Source organism: Mustela nivalis (genome assembly GCF_964662115.1).
Source record: "Mustela nivalis genome assembly, chromosome: 11".
Taxonomy (NCBI): Eukaryota; Metazoa; Chordata; class Mammalia; order Carnivora; family Mustelidae; genus Mustela; species Mustela nivalis.
The window spans coordinates 55,242,478-55,263,329 of record NC_139030.1 but is presented as its reverse complement, the minus strand read 5'-3'; the positions used below and the strand labels follow the sequence as shown (position 1 = coordinate 55,263,329).

At 37.8% G+C, this 20,852-nt stretch overlaps 2 long non-coding RNA genes across 6 annotated transcripts in view; one reads left to right on the top strand and one right to left on the bottom strand.

Annotated features, from left to right (window-relative positions):
- Positions 1-604: 604 nt before the first annotated feature.
- LOC309843490 lies at positions 605-8,851 on the bottom strand. 5 transcript variants are annotated; one of them, XR_014300162.1, is made up of 6 exons: positions 8,779-8,851; positions 6,787-6,982; positions 5,628-6,029; positions 4,534-4,609; positions 1,764-1,878; positions 605-690 (listed from the first exon to the last, which is right to left on the bottom strand). It is a non-coding gene; the product is annotated as an uncharacterized lncRNA (long non-coding RNA). The 5 variants fall into 5 exon arrangements; XR_014300163.1 differs by having other exon boundaries at positions 4,534-4,604; XR_014300161.1 differs by lacking the exon at positions 4,534-4,609 and having other exon boundaries at positions 6,783-6,982.
- Positions 8,852-8,991: 140 nt separating this feature from the next.
- LOC309844570 overlaps positions 8,992-20,852 on the top strand; it is an 88,865-nt gene continuing 77,004 nt past the window's right edge. The window contains exon 1 of the long non-coding RNA XR_014300766.1: positions 8,992-9,062. This is a non-coding gene — a long non-coding RNA (uncharacterized lncRNA). The remainder of the gene's footprint in view (positions 9,063-20,852) is intronic.

Sequence of the window (20,852 nt, the reverse complement as noted above, 5' to 3'; positions counted from 1 at the left end):
TCCTGTAATCCAGCTATTTATCTGATGCTTTATTTTCTAGAATTGTGACAACAATAATATATGATACTATCCATGTTCATCCAGATAAAAGAGACAGTCTGAAGTCCACAGCACTGTGGCTCAACAGAAACACCAAACAGTGGCTTGGTGGATTCGGTGTCATGATCCTGGAGGCACTGTATCTGGTAGGGTTCTGGTCAGAACCAGACCACTTGCTAATACATTGCTCTAGCCACAGGAGACCATCTAGGTGCATTGGATTTATACTCTAGGTATCCACTAGTGGAGATTAACCTTCTTCCAACCAAATAATAGGATGAACAGTTTTTACACATTGTCCATGGCAATTTGTGGGAAGAAAAGACAGACAAAACAAAAAAAAAAAAAAATATGAATAGTAGAATATGAAATGGATAAATGAAGTTTATCTAGGATATTTTTAAAATAAATTTTTAGGTAACATTCTCGGGTCTTACTCCACATATTTAGCTTTAATTAAATAATCTGTTTCAATATATTTAAAAAAATCAAGTATAAGAAGATAAAGATTTACAGTATTTTTTTACTGGAATTTAGTTCAACTATTTGCTAGCAAAACTCTTACCCTATCACAGAAACCAGGGACTTCAGGATTTGAGATGACCTTGAGAATCTAAGTTCATGCATTCTTCTGGTCATTGTAATTCTCCTCTGAAAAAATGGGGATTACATATATTTTGACACTTTGAAAAAAATCCCATGTATTTAAGAATATACATCTAAATGGCGATCAGAAAAATGGACTTTCTTTTCAGGAAAAGATGAAAGCTGCTATGGAAAATTAGGGCTTATTGTTTTTACTTGTAACCTTTACTTGCTGCCAAAAACCGTCATTTGGAAAACTATTCTCTCTATATATATACATACACACACATTATATATATATTTACACACATATATATATAACTTTGAATAAGCAAAAAAATTATTTTGCCTACTATTAGAAAAAGAAACACTTGACAAAATGGAAAACAAAGAGCAAGACTGTTGATAATTACATCAAATGCATAAGGCCTAAGCACTCCAAATGTAAAATGGAGCAGAGTAAGACCACTTTATGTTGTCTATAAAAATCTACTTTAAATGTATATACAAAGATATGCTAAAAGCAAAAGGACATAAGTGATATATCATATAAGCACAAATCAAAACAAAGTTAGAATGGCTTTAAGAATTACTAGATAAAATTTATTTCAGAGAAAAGAGTATTATATAAAGGATGAATACTAATGTCTTATAATGTTAAAGGTCCATATTCATAATTGAATTAGATGAAGGTGGTCAAAAGGCACAAACATCCAGTTATAAGATAAATAAGCCTGAAGATATAATGTACAGCATGATGACTAAGAGTGAACACTGATGTGTAGTATATCTGAAAGTCGCTAAGACAGTAGATCCTAAAAGTTCTCATCACAAGGAAAACATAATTTTTTTCTTTTATATATGAAATGATGAATGTTAACTAGACTCATTGTGGTAATCATTTCACAACACATGCAAATCAAATCATTAGGCTACATCTACCTTAAATTTTTACATTTTGCTGTGTGTCAATTATATTTCAATCAAACTGGGGGAAAAGGTTAATATTTCAAGGAGACATAAGATCCTAAATGTATATGCAGTAAGTCAAATATCTAAAGTCAAAACTAGCTTCAACAGTGTCACGTGCCTTATTACCTACTGGATGATCCATAAATCTGTATTTTTCTAACACCTACCTTAAATGAATAGGAATGGCTAGAGGAGGAGTCATTCGTGAGGTTCTTATTTCTTCTACCAATGTGGAGCAACACATTGGCTAAACCTGGGTGCACACTTGGGGAGGAGAAGTTTCTGTTGAAATAAGTGGAAAGAATGTAAACTAATCATTGAGGGTAAAGGAATTAACAAAGGACTTACTCATACGGGAAAACTAAACACTACTTTGGTACCCTGAAAAAGAAAACAGCAAAAAAGTAATTTTCTCTCTTAGCTTTGGCTCAGATGCCTGTAAGGATATACTTTTTCCTGCTGAGCTCCATCATTACTAAAACAAAACACCATGACGGGAAGATAGCATCATGCAAAGCGGTTAATGGAAAGGCTTATGTCATACCATCTTATGCCATGAAAGAACAGAAATCCTCATGGCATTTAAATGGAACAACACTAACACGGTATGTCACTTGGCTCTCAATTAACAGGCTATATTTACTACTGTGACCCCAAATGGGACTATATCTATGTGAATTTCTTTCCATAGGCCAAAACTCATGCACTTTATTCTGTATTAAAACTGAAGATTATTGTGTAACCATCAATTTTAATGAACTGCTTAGAAAAGGCAGAATGACAGGATGTCTTCTACTACTTGTCTAGTGTCTCATAGTGTTACACTTTTAAAGAAAAACTGAAAGAACATGTGGGTTCTTGAGATCAATCAGTCTAGCCTATTGGTATGAGATACCAGAGATGCAATACCTGGAAATTTGGAGACTAGTTATGAAGGACATTCTGGTATGTACATAGTGTATGAATATACATGTATATTTATATGCAAGAACACATATACACACACTAATTTTCCATATGACCTTGTCCTGGAAAATATGGCACTTCTGGTTATAAGATATGTTTCCCAATTACACATGAACAATTAGCACACAGTGGGCACAACAAACATGATGTAAAAAACACGTAGTTCCATATCAACAGAGCTTTAGGGAGATAAAGAACGAGCCTAGAATATTTAGATAAATGGAATTTGCTTTAATTAAGAGAGTTACCAGAGAAAAAAAGATCTTGGAAAAAAAGGTGGCTGGGGGAATATTCAAATTCCATGAAGCAGACACAAGACTGACTGCAAGCTGTTTGTTCTGATAATACAGTTTTAATTAAATAGTTTTTGCAAAGGAAACAAAGTTAAGACAGCATGCTCATACACAACAGTTAGAAAAAGCTTTATATCATAACACAGGCAGGAATTTTGGATATATTACTTAAACAGACACAAACATAAGCAATCCCATTGGCCTGGCATACAACTGCCAAAACACTAGTTCATTTATGGAAAGTATACAGATCCCCTTAAATAATATAAGTTTCCAAATGGGGAGTATATTTTATGTCAGTCTTGTTAACATCTCTGGCAATATCATAGATCAGAATAAGACAACCCAATTGTACAATTTGTAAGTATAGACAAATTTTAAATTTTACATGAATACACCCACGAGATAGTTAGAAGCCTCTCTTAAGAGCCTCCTTCCATTTGAAACCCATCTTGTTTTAATCCTGTGTGCTGAGGACCCTATCTTCACAAAGAATACCTAGAACTTCATATCTCACTGAGACCTGCAATAATAAGATTTTTTTGTGAACAAAAAGTGTTTGAGACCTGTGAGTCCTTGTAACAATTGAACAATTAAGTTGATTATGTGTAATTAATTCACTTGTGTAATACACTATCAATTTCTCAAAAATTAATAGAAAAATACAAAGATCCAGATGAAGTGGAACAATGCTACCAACTTTGCCAAACTGACATTTAGAGAACACTATTCAATACTAGGTAAACAAGTATTCTTTTAAAGTATACACAGAACATTCATCAAAATCGACCATATTCTGGCTTATAAAAAAATCAAAATAAATTTGAGAAGATTAAATAAATACAAAGTATGTTATCTGAACAAAACAAAAGTAAACTTAAAGATACCTGGAACATTCTCAAATATTTGGAAATTAAAACATATACTTTGAAAGAACTCATAGTTTAATGATAAATCATAAAGCAAATTATAAAACACTTTGAACTGAATGAAAAAAAAAACACCACATACAAAGATATGAGGTACACAATTACATTGTTCCTTACAGGGACATTTACAGCATTAAATTAAATGATTATTTAAGAAAGAAGAAATATTTCAAAGCAGTAATTTAAGTTTCAACTTAAAAAAATTGAAAAATAAAAATCAAACAAAATCCAAAGTAACTAGAAGTAAGGAAATAATAATGACATGAGCAAAAATCAATGAAATATAAAATGAAGTGGAAAACAAACAAACAAAAAAAAATAAAGAAAACCAATGAATTCAAAAGCTGGTTCTTTGAAAAATACAATAGTGAATAAAATAAATTGATTAAAAAATACAAATTACTGATATCAGGAATGAAATAGGGACTTTACCGCACACATTAACTGATGTCCATAGGTCTTAATCTCTAAACCTATGAAGATATTGCCTTATATGGCAAAAGGGACTTTGCTGATGTTATTAAGTTAAGGATCTTTATTTTCTCGGTGGGCCCAATGGAATTACAAGAGTCCTTTTGAGAGGAAGGCATGAGGTTCACAGTGAGAGAAGGCAATGTGATGACTAAGACAGAAATCAGTAAACTAGATTCTACAGGGGTATACTGCTAGGTTTGAAGACGGAGGAAGTGGCTTGAGCAAGGAATACAGGGAACCTCTAGAATCTGGACAAGGTAAGGAAAGGATGCTACACTAGAACCTCCAGAAGGAACCGACATTGTCAACATCTTGACTTTAGCACAGTGACACCATCCTTGGAATGCTGACCTCCAAAATTATAAAATAATAAATTTGTGTTATTATCGGCTACTAAATTTCTGATAATATATTATAGCACTAATAGGAAACTAACGAGGTTAGCAAACTTTTCAACTAATGGTGCTGAGTTGTATAACCATATGCAAAAAGCAAACCTCATATCTTATCCCACACCATTATAAACACTGGATATGAATGAATAATAAAGTTAAATGTAAGAGCTAAAGCCATACTTCTGGAGGAAAAACAAAAGCCAGGAGAAAATTGCATTAGGCAAATATTTCTTACAAAATTATGAACCAGGGGCGCCTGGGTGGCTCAGTCAGTTTAGCATCTGCCTTCAGCTCAGATCATGATCTCTGGGGTCCTGGGATGGATCCTGCATTGAGTTCCCTGCTCTGCGGGGAGTCTGCTGCCCCCCCCAACACTTCTGCTCTCTCTTTCTCAAAAATAAATAAAATTATGAACCAAAACATATGTATATATACATAAACCGGGCTTCTCCAACATATTTTGCTCTTTAAAATATACTGTTTAAGAAATGAAACAGCAATCCACAGATTTGCAGAAGATACCTACAAAACATATATCTCATAAATAACTTGGATTTACAACATATTGAGTAGACAGACTCACTTAACAATATACAGATAGGCAAAATCTTTTAACAGATACTTTACCAAAGAAGGATGAAATGTAATAGCAAATAATCACATGAAAAAAAAATGCTGAACACCACATTACTAGGGAAATACAAGATAAAAACATTAGCACACCCCAGATAGGAGAACTGATCAAACAAACCAAAGCCACATGCGTAGGCGCACACAAACATTGCACGCACAGAAGGGACGGTACCAAGCACGAGTCATGAGGCACGAGGCAGAGCAAAGCAGCTCTTCCATGCTGTTGATGGGAATCCTTGGTTCCCAAAGTGGCTCCCTTACACAGAAGGCAGGAAGAGAGCAAGGGAAGAGGCCGGCCACCCCAGCTCGGAGGGGGCCCGTCTCACCAACAGGGAGCTTACCTACCAGGCTTGTCTAGGACGGCCGCCGCAAGACGAGTGGGTCTCTGCACCCGCCGCCAGAATCTTCAAAGTTTATATAGAGGCCTTAACTGGGTTGAGTAACGTATCCCATCCAGATGGTCTCAGCAACACCTTACTCTCTCAAGGATGCGTCCTTGGAACAGCTCCTTATGCAGAAATGGTGGGTGGACAGAACATTCCAAAGCTGGAGGAGTGAGGTAGGGTGGGGGCCTGAGGAGCTTCCCGGTGCCCAGATCTAACCGGCGGGTCAGTTGGTGGTGATGTCCTTTCAGTGACCTCCTGGAAGACAACGGCCCGTGACTGGCTCTGACAGTCTGAGATGCCCCTCCTCTGAAATGTGCCTGGAGCAGTCAGCAAGGGGTTTCCTTAGCAGGAAGGGGGCTAATTGGAAGCAGACACCACAGTAGTAATACAGGCACATGCAAGAGAAAACATGGATTAAGATAATCATTCCCAAAATAAGTAACATTTTTTCTACCAAGAGCCCCATGATATGAACCATTGAGTTATTAAGTTCCTCCAGACTGGGGGTGGGATCCCTCAAGGTGGTCACGTGTGTCTTAAGTGATTTAATTAAGTTGACACCTTAGCAGACTCATCATTATGAACACACAGATTTTTATCTGAATAATGGCACAGGTGCTTCCTAGCAAGACAGAAATGCAGTTCAATTCTATTTTGGAAGGACAGCTTTTCTCATTAGGAAGATTCCAGTGTTCAGTAAAGTTAAGTTTTGTTGGCTATGATTTAAGGCTTTCTGGATGCATTTAGTAAGGACTCCCATGTATAAGGTCCGCCAGACCAATGGAGAGAATAAAGATGCTGGCCAAATGATCTATCAGTGGAAAACAGAATGTGCCCACTTGGCCTTAAGGAGACAGAGGTTGGCAGCTGTAGCAATTTGAACTGCATGTGCAACCCATATATATGTTCACTGAGGGAGGCAGCACGGTCAGCCATGAGGAAATGCACTGGGGGTTGGTAATGTCAGACCAGAATCCCCCAATTCTCCCTTTTCAATGCATGTTCCATTCCAGATGTAGGTTTTCATCAGGTCTGGCTTGCAGCAGGGCAATAGGACACCAATGGAGATTGGGTAGCTACCCCCTCACCCAGAGCCGTAGAGTAACTCACCCACCCAAATGGGACATCCGGTTGCAAATACCAGTAGAAAATGCTGTTTTCGAGTGTGACAGGCTTTAGCATTCTCAGCAGCACAGCACGTGATCCACATTGAGAGTCGGGGAAATGACTTTTTCCTGTGACTTCTGTACCTTCGTGGTATTCGGTGTCTCGGCAGGGGTCCCCAATCCAAACATGTGGGACCACAGGCCCTATTGGTTGATCACTGAAATGTACGAAAGCCTGGAATAGTTCCTTAGTCTACCCACTAGAGCTGGTTTTATCTGTTAGTAATGTAATCTGCTGCCTTAATATTTCATTCTTCCTCTCGACCAGCTCTCCTACTTGTGAGTTATAGTGCAACTAGAAGCTCCATTCAGTGTTATGTATTTTAGTCCGGCAGTTCCCGACCTTTGAAATGTGATTCCCAGTCCCTGTCTATTGTCTGTTCAATGAGAGTACCCAGACATGGTACTCAGCTTCTCTAAACCCCTCATGGTGGCAGCTTGGTTTGTGGAGTAACAGAGGAAAGCTTGGGTTTGGCCAGGTACGGTGACCCCACAAACCAGGCATTCTTGGAACACTCACTTCAGGGTGGGTCAACAGAACATATTCTCAATGCACCTTTTGATAGAGAGTTTTTACTGTGAAATGCTATTCCTTCCCGAGATGCTCTACTTGGAGGAGTGTTGTTATGTAGATTGCCAGAAACCATTGCTCTGCGGGGGTATATTGGGGTGCTGTCCCTTTTTTGAACTAGAGCCCACATCCCACCAATACTTTTCCCTTTTGTTTTCTCTGCCACAGTGTCCAACCCATATCTTACGGAATTACAGATACACCTAATTCAAACTGTAGCCCTTCTTGGAAAATGCCTAGAGTTTTAGTCTACTTTGCTAATATATTTATATTTTCAAAGGTGGCTTGCTGCTCTGATCCCCAGTCCCACATGTCCCTTTTACCAGCTGGGATAAGGAATAGAGGCACTTTGCCAGGTGGGCCATTCATCCTTCCCAAACCCTACAAAGACTTAACACCTCTTTCGTTTTCTTAAGGATTGGATAGGCTCATACCTTATCAATCACAGATTCTAGAATAATGCACATCCTACCTGACCAAGTGACTCCTAAAAACTTTACAGCAGTCCCTAAGCCTTCAATTCTCTGTAGGTTCACCACAGAAATCCCTTGTAGATGTTCCAGCAAAACCTACAGAGTATCCCACATTAGAGGCAAGTCTTCACATGTTAACACTGTATCATCAAGGTAATAAGCCCATTTTTGATAGAGGAAAGGAGAATGGTGACCGATCGAGAGCTACCATCATGTGACATATTATGGGGCTGTGCAGTAACCTTGGCTATGGACTTGAAAGATCCTTTGCTGCCCTTCCCACATGAAGGAAAACTGATCTTGTGACTCAGCGCCTGGAAGTATACCGAAAAATGCATCTGAATAGTACAGCATGATATACTCCCAGGACTGTAGCGAAGATGTCTAAGATGGTGGCAACGTGGGGCACAACCACATGGATGGTGGCATACCTTATCCAGTTCTCAGTAATCCACGATCAACTACCATGAGCCATCTAGCTTTTTTGGCCATACCCGGCTGTTGAAAGCATTATGGGCAGGGTGTACAATACCCACTTGGTGCAGTTCTTAGATAGTTTCTCCTATTTCCTTATGCCCCCCCAGACAATTTATATCATTTAACAGTTACTACTCTGTGTGGGTCACATGCATACTGATCCCCAGTTGGCATTTTACCTTATGTCTGGTCTGGTTATTTTAACCTGGAGGTAGAATTCACTGCTAGAATTTTCCAGAGTTTGATCTTGTGGAATATCAGTGCCCAATATATTCTCAGGTATCAGAAAAATTAAAAACACATTCTTGTGGGGGGAGAACACCCAATATGAAGTGCCAGAGAAAACTTCCTGATCATAACCTTTTGCCCTCTGTAACCACCAATGGTTCTGAGGAGGGGAGAAAACTTCTGAGAGTTACCATGGAAGTCAGTATAGTAGTCCTCCCTTATCCATGGTTTTGCTTTCTGTGGTTTCAGGTATCTGTGGTCAACCATGAACTAGAAGCAAGGGCTACTCCTGAGGAATTGCCAGGTCAATAGGTGACCTCACACTAGGTCATGTCACAATGCCTACATTATTCATCCCACTTCATCTTTTCACTTAGGCATTTTATCATCTTATATCATCACATGAAGAAGAAGAAGAAGAAGAGGAAGAGGAGGAGGAGGAGGAAGAAGAAGGAGGAGGAGAAGAAGAAAAAGGGTGAGTAGAGTATAGTAAGGTATTTTGAAAGGGAAGTCTTACATAGCTTTTATTACAGTATATTGCTGTAATTATTCTATTTTTGCAGTCGTTCTTATTGTCAATCTCTTACTGTGCCTAATTTATAAATTATACTTGATCATCGGTATGTATGTATGTATGTATAGGAAAATAGTATATAGGTGGTTCAGTACTATCTGTGGTCTCAGTACTGTCCCCTTGGGGTCTTGAAAATGTTTCTACAGGACCAGTAAATAGGTCAATATGAGGACACCAAGAGACTCCAATGGCCCTCACCTGGAGGTAATCTTGGCTTGTATCCTATACTTGGGACATGAGAGGAACCCACCCCAAACAAGACAATATCCCTGAGGCCTTGCTGGTTTTAGCAGGGCTCAGGTATGACAGAAACAGGTGAAGCAGCTATGAACTGTTGTTCAGGCTTTAAGGTTTTCAACAGGACGACTGACACAGTGCTGGTTTATCGGTCTATATGTTCAGGTGGGATCTCAACTGCAATGAGGTCAAACCACTTTGTAACCTGCTTCCAGGTTATTTTTATTGGACACTTTACAGCTCACTGGGATAACTTTTTGGCTTTCAGAGCTCCCTCTCTGTCTCAAGTATTTTCCACAACCCATTCTCATTCCTGAGATTTGTCAGTTTCCCCCAAATCAGAAATAGATTGTTCAATGTCATAAATGTCTTGTCTCATGATTGAGCTCAGCATGGATATTGGCACTGGTTAGTAATTGCTGGGGTGGACTAGAGTATCTTACAGTGACTGTGGACCCATCAGGACCTTCCAAGACTGGGGCATAGATCATTTCCAACTCCCTTGTTGTATCTTCTTTCTAGATCTCCAGGGACACGAATGCCCATAGACATCTCCTTTATTGGCTCAAGCCTCCCCGCAGGTTAGAATGATCCGATCTATAAGGTAGTGAGTGCTTTGAACCCCTTTAGTGCCACACAAATGCTGCCAGCGGTCCAGGTGTGTGGTGATGTTATTCATTTTCTCTGCCTGCTGTCACTCGGAGAAATACCAGTGCCACCTCCCTCACTCCCTGTTCCCCACCCCCATCCTGCAGCCCCACTAACCACGTGTGGCTACTTTACTTGGCCTTTTGCCAGAATGTGAGAGCTAGCTCAGTAAGCTCAGTGAAAGTACATTCTCTCATAAATGTGTCCTAAATTAGGGGCTGCTCCACTGGCTAGTGCTGCTACTGCTGTACCTTTACTTTCCTTTGTATTAGAGGTCAGACAGTGCAGGGCATTTCATGTGTCTCACTGACAATCACAACATCCTCTTCACATCTACCCTTTCCCAGGAATTCCACTTCATAGCATCCCTTTGGGCTTTGGCCCAAGAACCTGGATGTTAATCCTGGGCGGTTTGTTCTCCGAGCTTTGCAAAATGGCAGGTTAAGATCTTTAACTTATTATTCTGTTCTCCCACCTTGTCAGCCAACCCCAAGGCTAGCAGAGTAGTGAATACCACACTTCTCTAACCTCAGCTCTTCTTTCAACTTTCTAACTCAAACTTCAGCTTCTAGTTGGGTATCAGTGGCCAAACTGCCCATAGGAGAAGTGCTGCCCACTTCAGCAGCCATTTGCTTTTTCTTCTCTGTCACAGTGTGCTACGTCTAGGTCCTCGAACAAATACATTTAAAACAGCTGGCTTTTTCAGGCATCACATACTCGTGCCATGGTCCACAAGCATCTAACATATGGGCCACCCCTCCCTATATAGAGGTAAGTGGCTAATTTGGGATTTACCCAAGGATGCCTCTCCCCCGTGATCTTTTTCTTCAGTCTTAGTAGCTAGCTTACCCATTCTTGGTTTGAAACTGGTCCCTACACAAGGAGGGCAAAGAGAGACCAAAGAGAGGTAAGCCACTCTACAGTGGTAGGTGACAGTTTTAATAAGCAAGGGGCCTTATATATGAAACTTGTCTTGAGAAGATGTGAAAAAAGTAGATGTTCTCACCTACCTATTAAAATCTTAGAGATTTATATAAGGGCCTTAGCTGGATTGAGTCACACAATCTGTCCAGAGTATCTTAACACCACCGCACTGTCTCAAGGCTATGTCCTCGGAACAGCTGCTAGTCTGGGAATGGTGGGCAGAACATACATTTGAAGGACACAGGAGGAGGTGAAGAGCCTTTAGTTGCCAGAGTCCAGCTCTCAGTTCAACCAGTGTCACATTCTCTTGATGACCTTCTCCAACAGGAGTACAAAATGGTACAGCTACCTTAGTAAACAGTTTGCTTTGTTTCTTATAAAGTTATTTGTGCACTTATACAATTCATCAATGCAAACCCTAGCTAATTGTGTCATTTGGAAAATGAAAATAATTATGCGTCAAATATTTGCACTTGAATGTTTAAAACAACCTTATTTCTAATGGTTCCAAAGTGAGGGGGGAAAAAAAACCTAAGATATCCATTAACTGGCCCATAGTCAAACAAATCATAAAATATCCATATAATGAGATGCAATGAATATTATTCAGCAATGAAAATGAATAAACTATGAATTTCAAAATGAATGAATTTTGAAAGCATTATTTTAAGTAAAAGATGCCAGATATGAAACACTACACAATTTGTAACTTCGTTTATATAAAATTTTAGAATAGGCAAAGCTATTATAACAGAAAGCAGATCAGGGTTTGGCAGAGACTCTGGGTAGGGAGAAGTGTTACCATAAAAGGGACATGTGGGAGATGTTTGGGATGATGGACATATTCCATATCATGGTTTGGGTGATGGTTACGTGATTGCATATATTTGCTAAAACTCATTGAACTACATACTCAACAACTAACACACTCAACAACACAAATAAATCTCTAAAATATGTTGAACAAATGAAAATCAAACACAAAAGAGTATATCCTCTATAAATTCTATTTATGTGGTGTTCAAAAAGAAAGGCTAATGACTTATAGTTTTAAAAAAATGACTATTTCATGTGTCTGTTGGCCATCTGGATGTCTTCTTTGCAGAAATGTCTGTTCATGTCCTCTGCCCATTTCTTGATTAGATTATTTGTTCTTTGGGTGTTGAGTTTGCTAAGTTCTTTATAGATTCTGGACACTAGTCCTTTATCTGATATGTCATTTGCAAATATCTTCTCCCATTCTGTCAGTTGTCTTTTGATTTTGTTAACTGTTTCCTTTGCTGTGCAAAAGCTTTTGATCTTGATGAAATCCCAATAGTTCATTTTTTCCCTTGCTTCCTTTGCCTTTTGCGTTGTTCCTAGGAAGATGTTGCTGCGGCAGAGGTCGTGAAAAAGTGCTCCATATCACTTGGCATCAGGGAAATACAAATCAAAACCACAATGAGGTATCACCTCATACCAGTCAGAATGGCTAAAATCAACAAGTCAGGAAATGACAGATGCTGGCGAGGATGCAGAGAAAGGGGAACCCTCCTCCACTGTTGGTGGGAATGCAAGCTGGTGCAGCCACTCTGGAAAACAGCATGGAGGTTACTCAAAATGTTGAAAATAGAACTGCCCTATGACCCAGCAATTGCACTATTGGGTATTTACCCTAAAGATACAAAAGTAGTGATCCAAAGGGGCACGTGCACCCGAATGTTTATAGCAGCAATGTCCACAATAGCCAAACTATGGAAAGAACCTAGATGTCCATCCACAGATGAATGGATCAAGAAGATGTGGTATATATACACAATGGAATACTATGCAGCCATCAAAAGAAATGAAATCTTGCCATTTGGGACAACATGGATGGAACTAGAGCGTATCATGCTTAGCGAAATAAGTCAAGCAGAGAAAGACAACTATCATATGATCTCCCTGATATGAGGAAGTGGTGATGCAACATGGGGGCTTAAGTGGGTAGGAGAAAAATAAATGAAACAAGATGGGATTGGGAGGGAGACAAACCATAAGTGACTCTTAATCTCACAAAACAAACTGAGGGTTGCTGGGGGGAGGGGGTTTGGGAGAAGGGGGTGGGATTATGGACATTGGGGAGGGTATGTGCTTTGATGAGTGCTGTGAAGTGTGTAAACCTGGTGATTCACAGACCTGTACCCCTGGGGATAAAAATATATGTTTATAAAAAATAAAAAATTAATAAAAAAATGACTATTTATGGGGACATTAATTGACTGGAGTCCTATACCAAAGTATTTTCTGGGGTGATAGGAATTTTTTTTGTATTTTTACTCATGTGGTAGTTACTATGGTGTATATATTTATCATAACTCATCAAATTATTCACTTTAAAAAATTTGTTGTTGTATGTAAATTTTTCCTCAGTAAGAAAGAAAGAATGATTTCCCCCATTTGGACTGAAAATAAAGTGTGAAATTTGGCACATTCTTATGGTTTCTTACCATGCCATTTATTTCAGGAGTTATCAAAACACTCAGTTATTTCATGCTTTGCACTTCCAGATGTCGCAAAAAGAAAGTCACCTAGATGAACATGCTAGACCAAAAATCTACAACTTTCAAATTCCTTTTTTAACTCCTAAGGTAAAATTAAACTGTAAGTGTACCCGAGGTCCTCTTATTCTAAAATTTCCCTGACCCTGGAGTGGTCTTCTCTGAGAACTAGGCACATCCTATTTGAAAACAACATAAATATGCAGAAATATTGTTTCTGCCTTAGTCTTTCTGTGAACTGGATGAAGCCTCACACCATTTGCGGTAAAAGAGGGGCTTGGTATCTATTTGGAAACTGCAATTAAATTGGGTCCACCCTTAGAAGATTTTGATCATTTCTACAAACTCTTATTTAACAAATGTCCACTATAACCTGCTACATTCTCTCTCTCTCTCTCTCTCTCTCTCTCTATATATATATATATATATATATATATACACAATGTATATTGAATATATTTTCAATTATTTAATTCTTTGTTAGTTTAAAAGTAAGAGTTTACATTTATAAACCTGTTAGCATTGGCAACTATGTTAGTCCATAATGTAGTTGTGAAGAATCACAAATCAAACTGGTTTAAAGAAAAAATAATTATTGGCTCAGTTAACTGAAAAGCATATAGTATAGTTTCAAAAATGATAACAATAGTCATTCAAATATTATCATCAAGACTAGATATCCATCTGCATCTCTCAGCCCAGCTCTCTTCCACATTATTATTATTTCCCAGACAGTTCTCTCCCTGTGGTGGCCCCCAGAAGACTGATGTCTATATCTGGGTAGTTCATGTAAAAAGTATACCAGTTTCTCTTTCTTAATAGTTCGAGCAAAATTCCCTGAAATGACTGCCATCGATCTGGCTTGGGTAAATCTCTGAACCAATTACCGTGGAGAGGGGAAAAAAAAAAATCTATTCCTGGCCAAGGGGAAATTCATGTGGTCATTGCTAGAATTGTGGTATGGTTAATATGTCACAACTAGATGATCTGAGTGTTAGAGAGCTGTGATTTTCAAAAAGTAAATCAATATCCTTCTAAGGAAAGTTTGGGATTAGAGGCTAGTCAATCCACAAATGTAACAAACAGAACTAAAATCCAACAAACACAATCTATCCTCCATAGTAATTGAATAGGATGCTTAAATAAATCCTTTGCAGAGTTGTTGCTTAAGAAATATTTGTTCATGGAATGAAGTACTTGAACACTTTTTCGTGTAAAGTCATGTTACTGTTAAAACTGAAACGGTTTCTCTCAAGATAAGCTAATCTTCTTAAACTTTAAAAAGTTCTTCTGGCTCTGGAGATTTCTAACGGAGAACTATGAAAATTTCTCCTTAATTATTTGCCTTTTGCTTTCATATTTTTCTTCCACTGATATATTCTTGTTGTATTTCTGGTAATTAATGCCAATACTAACTTCCTTGTTCCAGTATGGTTTAGAGGGCAGGGTTAGAATAAAGCCATAGAAGTTCCCCACTATGTTTATCAAAAGATCAATGATTTAAAAACTTACTGGTACAGTATATACATACTACATATATTGTATTATTGTATATTAATGGTTGTACATGTTAATTGTAAATGGTAATATTATTTTATATATTAATGGAAGAAAAAAATTATACTGAATCATGCCTACTCTCTTGGTTCTTTTTGTTATCAGAAGTAAAGCTTTGCCAAAATACTGATCAGAATTAGGAGAATAATGGGATTTTTCCTCTATAAAGCTAGTCAAATTACTTTATTATCCAGTTGATTACTTTATTATCACAAATGTCCAACTGACCAGGCAAATATTTTAAAAATCAGTAGTTTTTGATTTTTTGAAAATCGGAATTTGAAATCGGAATTCAAGTATACCTACCTTCAAGTATGACCTGTGTTTGGCTTAAGCCAATCATGATACCATCTCTTCTGCCTGAAGAACTGAGCATATGATCTAAATCAGACTGGTGATATTTTAATCCACCAGAAGAGCAAAAACTTTCTCCTGGCAGATAAGGAGGGAAGCTTTGCCTAAGTCCCAGGAATAAAGTGCACAGCACAGGGAAAATAGTCAATGATACTGTAATAACTTTGTTTGATAACAGATGCTAGCTACACTTGTGGTGAGCATAGCATAGAGTATAGAGCTCTGGAATCACTATGTTCACATCTGAGACTAATGTAACATTGTGTGTCGACATTCTTAAATATAAATAAATAAATAAATAAATGGAAGAAAGATAATAAATTAAGTGTGCAGACAAGGATAAGAAACAAATAAGACTATCAAAATATGTTTTTAAAACAACGTACTTTGACGAATGAACCTACAGGCTCCTCTCCAAAACTGTCTATCTGAAAAACGCTGTGGCCAAAGACTTTCAACAATTTCTGGAAGAAACAAAAAAATGATTTTAGCATTTTAAAAACCCATGTTTCTTATAATATTATGGTTGTGAAGCTATAATAAATATTTAATAGATTTGAGTACCATCAAATTTCAAAAAAAGAGAGAGAGAGAGAGAGAGAATGCTTTGCTACCACTGTCCGTTGCTTTATGGCTATAAGGAAAGATCATGCTGGAAAATGGTGTCAACGGTGGTTAAGGTGGGTAAAAAAGCAAGGAGTTCCTTATGTAAGTTCAAGGATCAAACCTCTCTTGACGCAATATTAATTACACAAGCATTTGTTTTGAAGAATCAATAAATCGCTTTTAATGTTTCAACCAAACTGAGAGGACTTTTTGTGACTTGCAACTTAAAATATACTAATAGATTCATATTAATATCTAGCAGCAATTACTTACTAATAATTTAAAAAAGAAATCAAAGGCAACCAAGGATATAATACTGAACAATATGTCAGGGAAACAGAGTTGTTATCTCTTATTTTCAAATAACAAGCTGTTGGATTTTTCTAGGCTTTTTATCTTTTAAGGAGTAACATAGAACTGAAATCCTGTCCTGTAGTTTTTTAAGCTCAAATGATATAGCATACATAAAAAAGACTTTATGATATCCAAAGGGTTATCAAAATTCAATTGGCTATGGTGTCAATGCTAATGAAAGTCTAACGCAAATGTATTAAAAGCACATAGACCGTTTGGATTTGTCTGACTATATATCATTCTTGATACGCACGCAGTGAAGGACAAATTTAGTCCACGTCTCCATTGACAAGAAAAAGTTGAAAATCAGGTCAGTTCCCCAGATTATTCTAATAGCAAATTTACCTGCTCGGGGACTGACCTGATTCCCTTCACTTCACTGGTCAGTTACCTCCTTTAAGTGTGTTGCTGTATGAGTAGGGATGCCTTATCACTATGTCTCATACAAAGAGGATGAGGAGGCACAGTACTTTCTCTTCTCTTGACCTTCACCCTCTCTGGGTTGCCAGACTCATGATGGTATATTGCTAATCCCACAGCAACTATAAATAATATAAATAAATATATAAAATATAATATTAAATATAAATAAAAAATATAAATTCACATATAAAGAAAGACTGAAAGGAAATATGAAACCAGCTAAGAGTTTTAAAAATCTAATATTTAATCCCAGAAAATCTTAAAACTACCTGGACACAGTATGTATTTAGGACCATGGACAAAAAATTCACCGAGGGTAGTTATTAAATTCTTTAGCTCAGGCTTCACACCTATAGATTCCTGTTCAGTAGACCTGAAACAGAGCCCATGAACCTACAATTTTATTAAATCTCCCAAGTGGCTTTTAAGTATATGAAAGTTTGAGAAACAGTAACATGAGTTGACTCTTGTGCTTTTCCACCCCTTTCTATAATTATTTGATCTTTACTGCTGATTCTGAAGCTGATTATATCACAAAGTTTTGGAGTCAAAAATAGTCTTAAGAGATGGTTGAGGGACGCCTGGGTGGCTCAGTTGGTTAAGCAGCTGCCTTTGGCTCAGGTCATGATCCCAGCGTCCTGGGATCGAGTCCCACATCGGGCTCCTTGCTCAGCGGGGAGCCTGCTTCTCCCTCTGCCTCTGCCTGTTATTCTGTCTGCCTGTGCTCGCTCTCCCTCTCTCTCTCTGATAAATAAATAAAATCTTTAAAAAAAAAAAAAAGAGATAGTTGAGTTTCCCCTCACATATGAACTTTGATTTTGGCAATAGGGGCTCTACTGTAATGCCCATGAGGAAAAACAAACAAGCCCTTGAAGCTGTATGCTAAATCGATATTTTCTAGAGGAGACCTAGCATAACACACATTGACGCAAGGGATGTTGAGCGATTGAGCACAGCTAGTGATAATATACTCCTCGCTATTTGAAAACAACAAACATAATCACATTAATTCTGTTTTTAAAATAGCAGATCCCAGTTACTTTGCCTGGGAGGTTACTCATCCAAAATTTCTGTGGGAATTTTTAGCACAGACATATTGTGCATGCATGGCACCAGGTTATTTTGGCACGATCACATCAGATTAAAGATCCGCCGAGACATCCTGCAAGTCTAGATAAAACAGCTCCCAATAAGTGCAACTGTCAATGACAGAGCTCCAAATGCTGAGAGTCTGCAGAGCAGCAGGAACTTACACAACAGTCTACCTACAACTAGTATTTTGGCAAATCACTATGGATACCAAAGAATGTATCCAAACACTGTAAACTAGCTGCGTAGTGGTAAGAGAGACACATGGAACAAAACAAATATAATCACCTAAATCAGAAATATTGCAGCTTCCACATATATTCATTCTAAGAGAAAGATGGAGGGAAGGAATGAAGGGAGGGAGGAAGCAAGGAAGGACAAGGACAAATTCCAAGTTTAAAATAATATCATTGGGTGCCTGGGTGGCTCAGTGGGTTAAGCCGCTGCCTTCGGCTCAGGTCATGATCTCAGGGTCCTGGGATCGAGTCCCGCATTGGGCTCTCTGCTCAGCAGGGAGCCTGCTTCCTCCTCTCTCTCTGCCTGCCTCTCTGCCTACCTGTGATCTCTCTCTGTCAAATAAATAAATAAAATCTTTAAAAAATAATAATAATATCATTATTTTCCAATATTCAGGTGAATATATGAAAGAAATTTAATTGTATCTACAGGAATAGATATTTATCTATTTAGCTATTTGAGCTAACAAATAGCTATAAAATATATATATCACCAATATTCTACAGTATTTGTATCTGATTCAAAGCCTTTGAATCTTGCAAAAAAAATTTCAAATACTGTATAGCAAATCTGATGTCTAGAAGAGTGAAAATTAATTTCATGATAAGGAGCAATGGTTTCATCTTATTTCCTCAGAGCTGCCAGGGCTAGAGCATAATTAAGCCCATTCGCAAATAGTGCTCCTCTGACCATTTCCAATCATTTTACCCTCGAGTGCGGGCTAAACTCCTGAGACACTATCTCTGTGGCCAAGCTGGGAGCGGAGTGGGAGGAAAAGAGGAGACGGACAAGAACAGAAATGCAAACTAATAGAGGTTTCATCCTGGAGTAAAACTGGTTTAGATGTAGTTGGTTCAACAAGCATACATCGGAAACTATGGTAATAACAAAGAGTGAGATACCATCTCTTACTAAGAAATTGCAATCTGGTGATGGGATTCTCCTTTCTGTGTTCCACTGTGAGATGACTTGATTCCAATCCTTTGTATGCTGAGGTCTGGAGGAAGTTTTTCTCTTGATAATCTTCTGTTTCCCAAGCTTTCACTTCTATCACTGTTTTTGTCATCTTAAGAACTGCTTCTTTTTACCTTTCCATGTATATACATATACATACATATGAGAAATTTCTAGTGTTTATTTGAATAAACCTTTGTGGCATATTTCACACCACTGGTGATTCATTAATTTAACAGTTTTTCCGAGTGTCCATGAACGTGAAGACCTTGCTCCCAGTGCAGGGGATGCATCCGTGAACAAGTCAGAAGGGTTCCTTACTGTAATGAAGCTGATGTTTTAAGTGAATACAAAGTTTGGTTATTCATAAAACTCCTCTGCTTCAGGAAAACCATTCTTTTGGTTCTTCTACATTTCTGACTTTCCCTTTTAGTTTCTTTTATAGCAATTGTTTATTCTATCAGTGCCTTAAACATTGACATTAATAAAGTTTTGCCATGGAACTCTTGATACTGTCTTCTGTTCTCTGCTAATGAGATTTCATGGGCTCTATCATTTGCTGATCCTGACTCAATGTCTATATTCAGCTCTGACATTTTCTTGAGCTTCATTCAGACTCTCCTATCTCAGATAGAAAGCTCTACTGGCATGCCTTGAAGAACCTCCAAATGAATATAGCCAAAGCTTAACCCCTCGCATTCCTTTGCCTCCAATCAATCGTTTCTCCTGTGTTCTTTCTTGTATCTGGTGATGTCATTAATCATCCCACATATGCGAAAAATCTTAGAAACACCCTCAACTCGTTTCTTTCCCTTGGTGGTTTTCCACATACAATTAATCACGAGAAGGAACCAATTTACGTTTTCATATTCCATGGATTCTTCTCTACTTCTGTCTACATCATCTATCTCTCTCACAGCCTGAATAAAATGTGAACATCTCCAGCCTGAACTCTAGCATCATCTTGCTAATAGGATGATTGCCCCAAAATCATCTTCCTTACAGCATCTAGATTAATTTCTCTGCTTAAAACTCTTGAATCCTACAAATCATCAAAAATTCAAGTGAGTAATTCTTGACACACAGTAGGTATGTAGCCCATTATGGTCGAAGAGGATTTCTCTAAGCCGTAGTAAATCATTTCTCCCTATAAACTCTATAGAGAGCATGTACACCTAGAGAGTAAAACAATAAAATGACATAGGTGGTACATCATTAAAAACTAACCATTTTAGTATGGCCTGCAAGTCTGAGGATCAAATTCTAGGAGGAACCAAGAGCCACATTACGTAAGTTTACTCAGGCAGAATCCCAAAGCGTGAGAATTTGCCTCAGAATATAATTTATTCATTGGGAAATGCTAGCCAAAATCATGACCAGAAGTGTATTACTTAAAAACAAAACAGGTTGTGATTTTCCTAATCTTATTTTAAAGAGGCTCATGTTTCTACAGGCAGTATATTTCATCAATTAAGATAAGAAGATTTGGAATCACTTCTGCACATAAAATGTTCTGAAATAAAATATTCATTCATTTACATTCTAGAACATAAGTGATGATTTTAAAAATATCACTAGTATATAGAGTGCCCAGCTACTTAATACGACAAGCCTATTCTATATACGTAAACATTAACAAGAGCAAAATCAAAGAATTCATTAAATACTTTAAATCAAAGGTTATTTGGGATTTCTCATTTCTGAGCTGCTTAGCCAGTTCCCTCATTCTTTTATACTAATGATTAAGTTAAATGTTTACAGAAATCACCCTTCCATTTGTCTGTAGGTT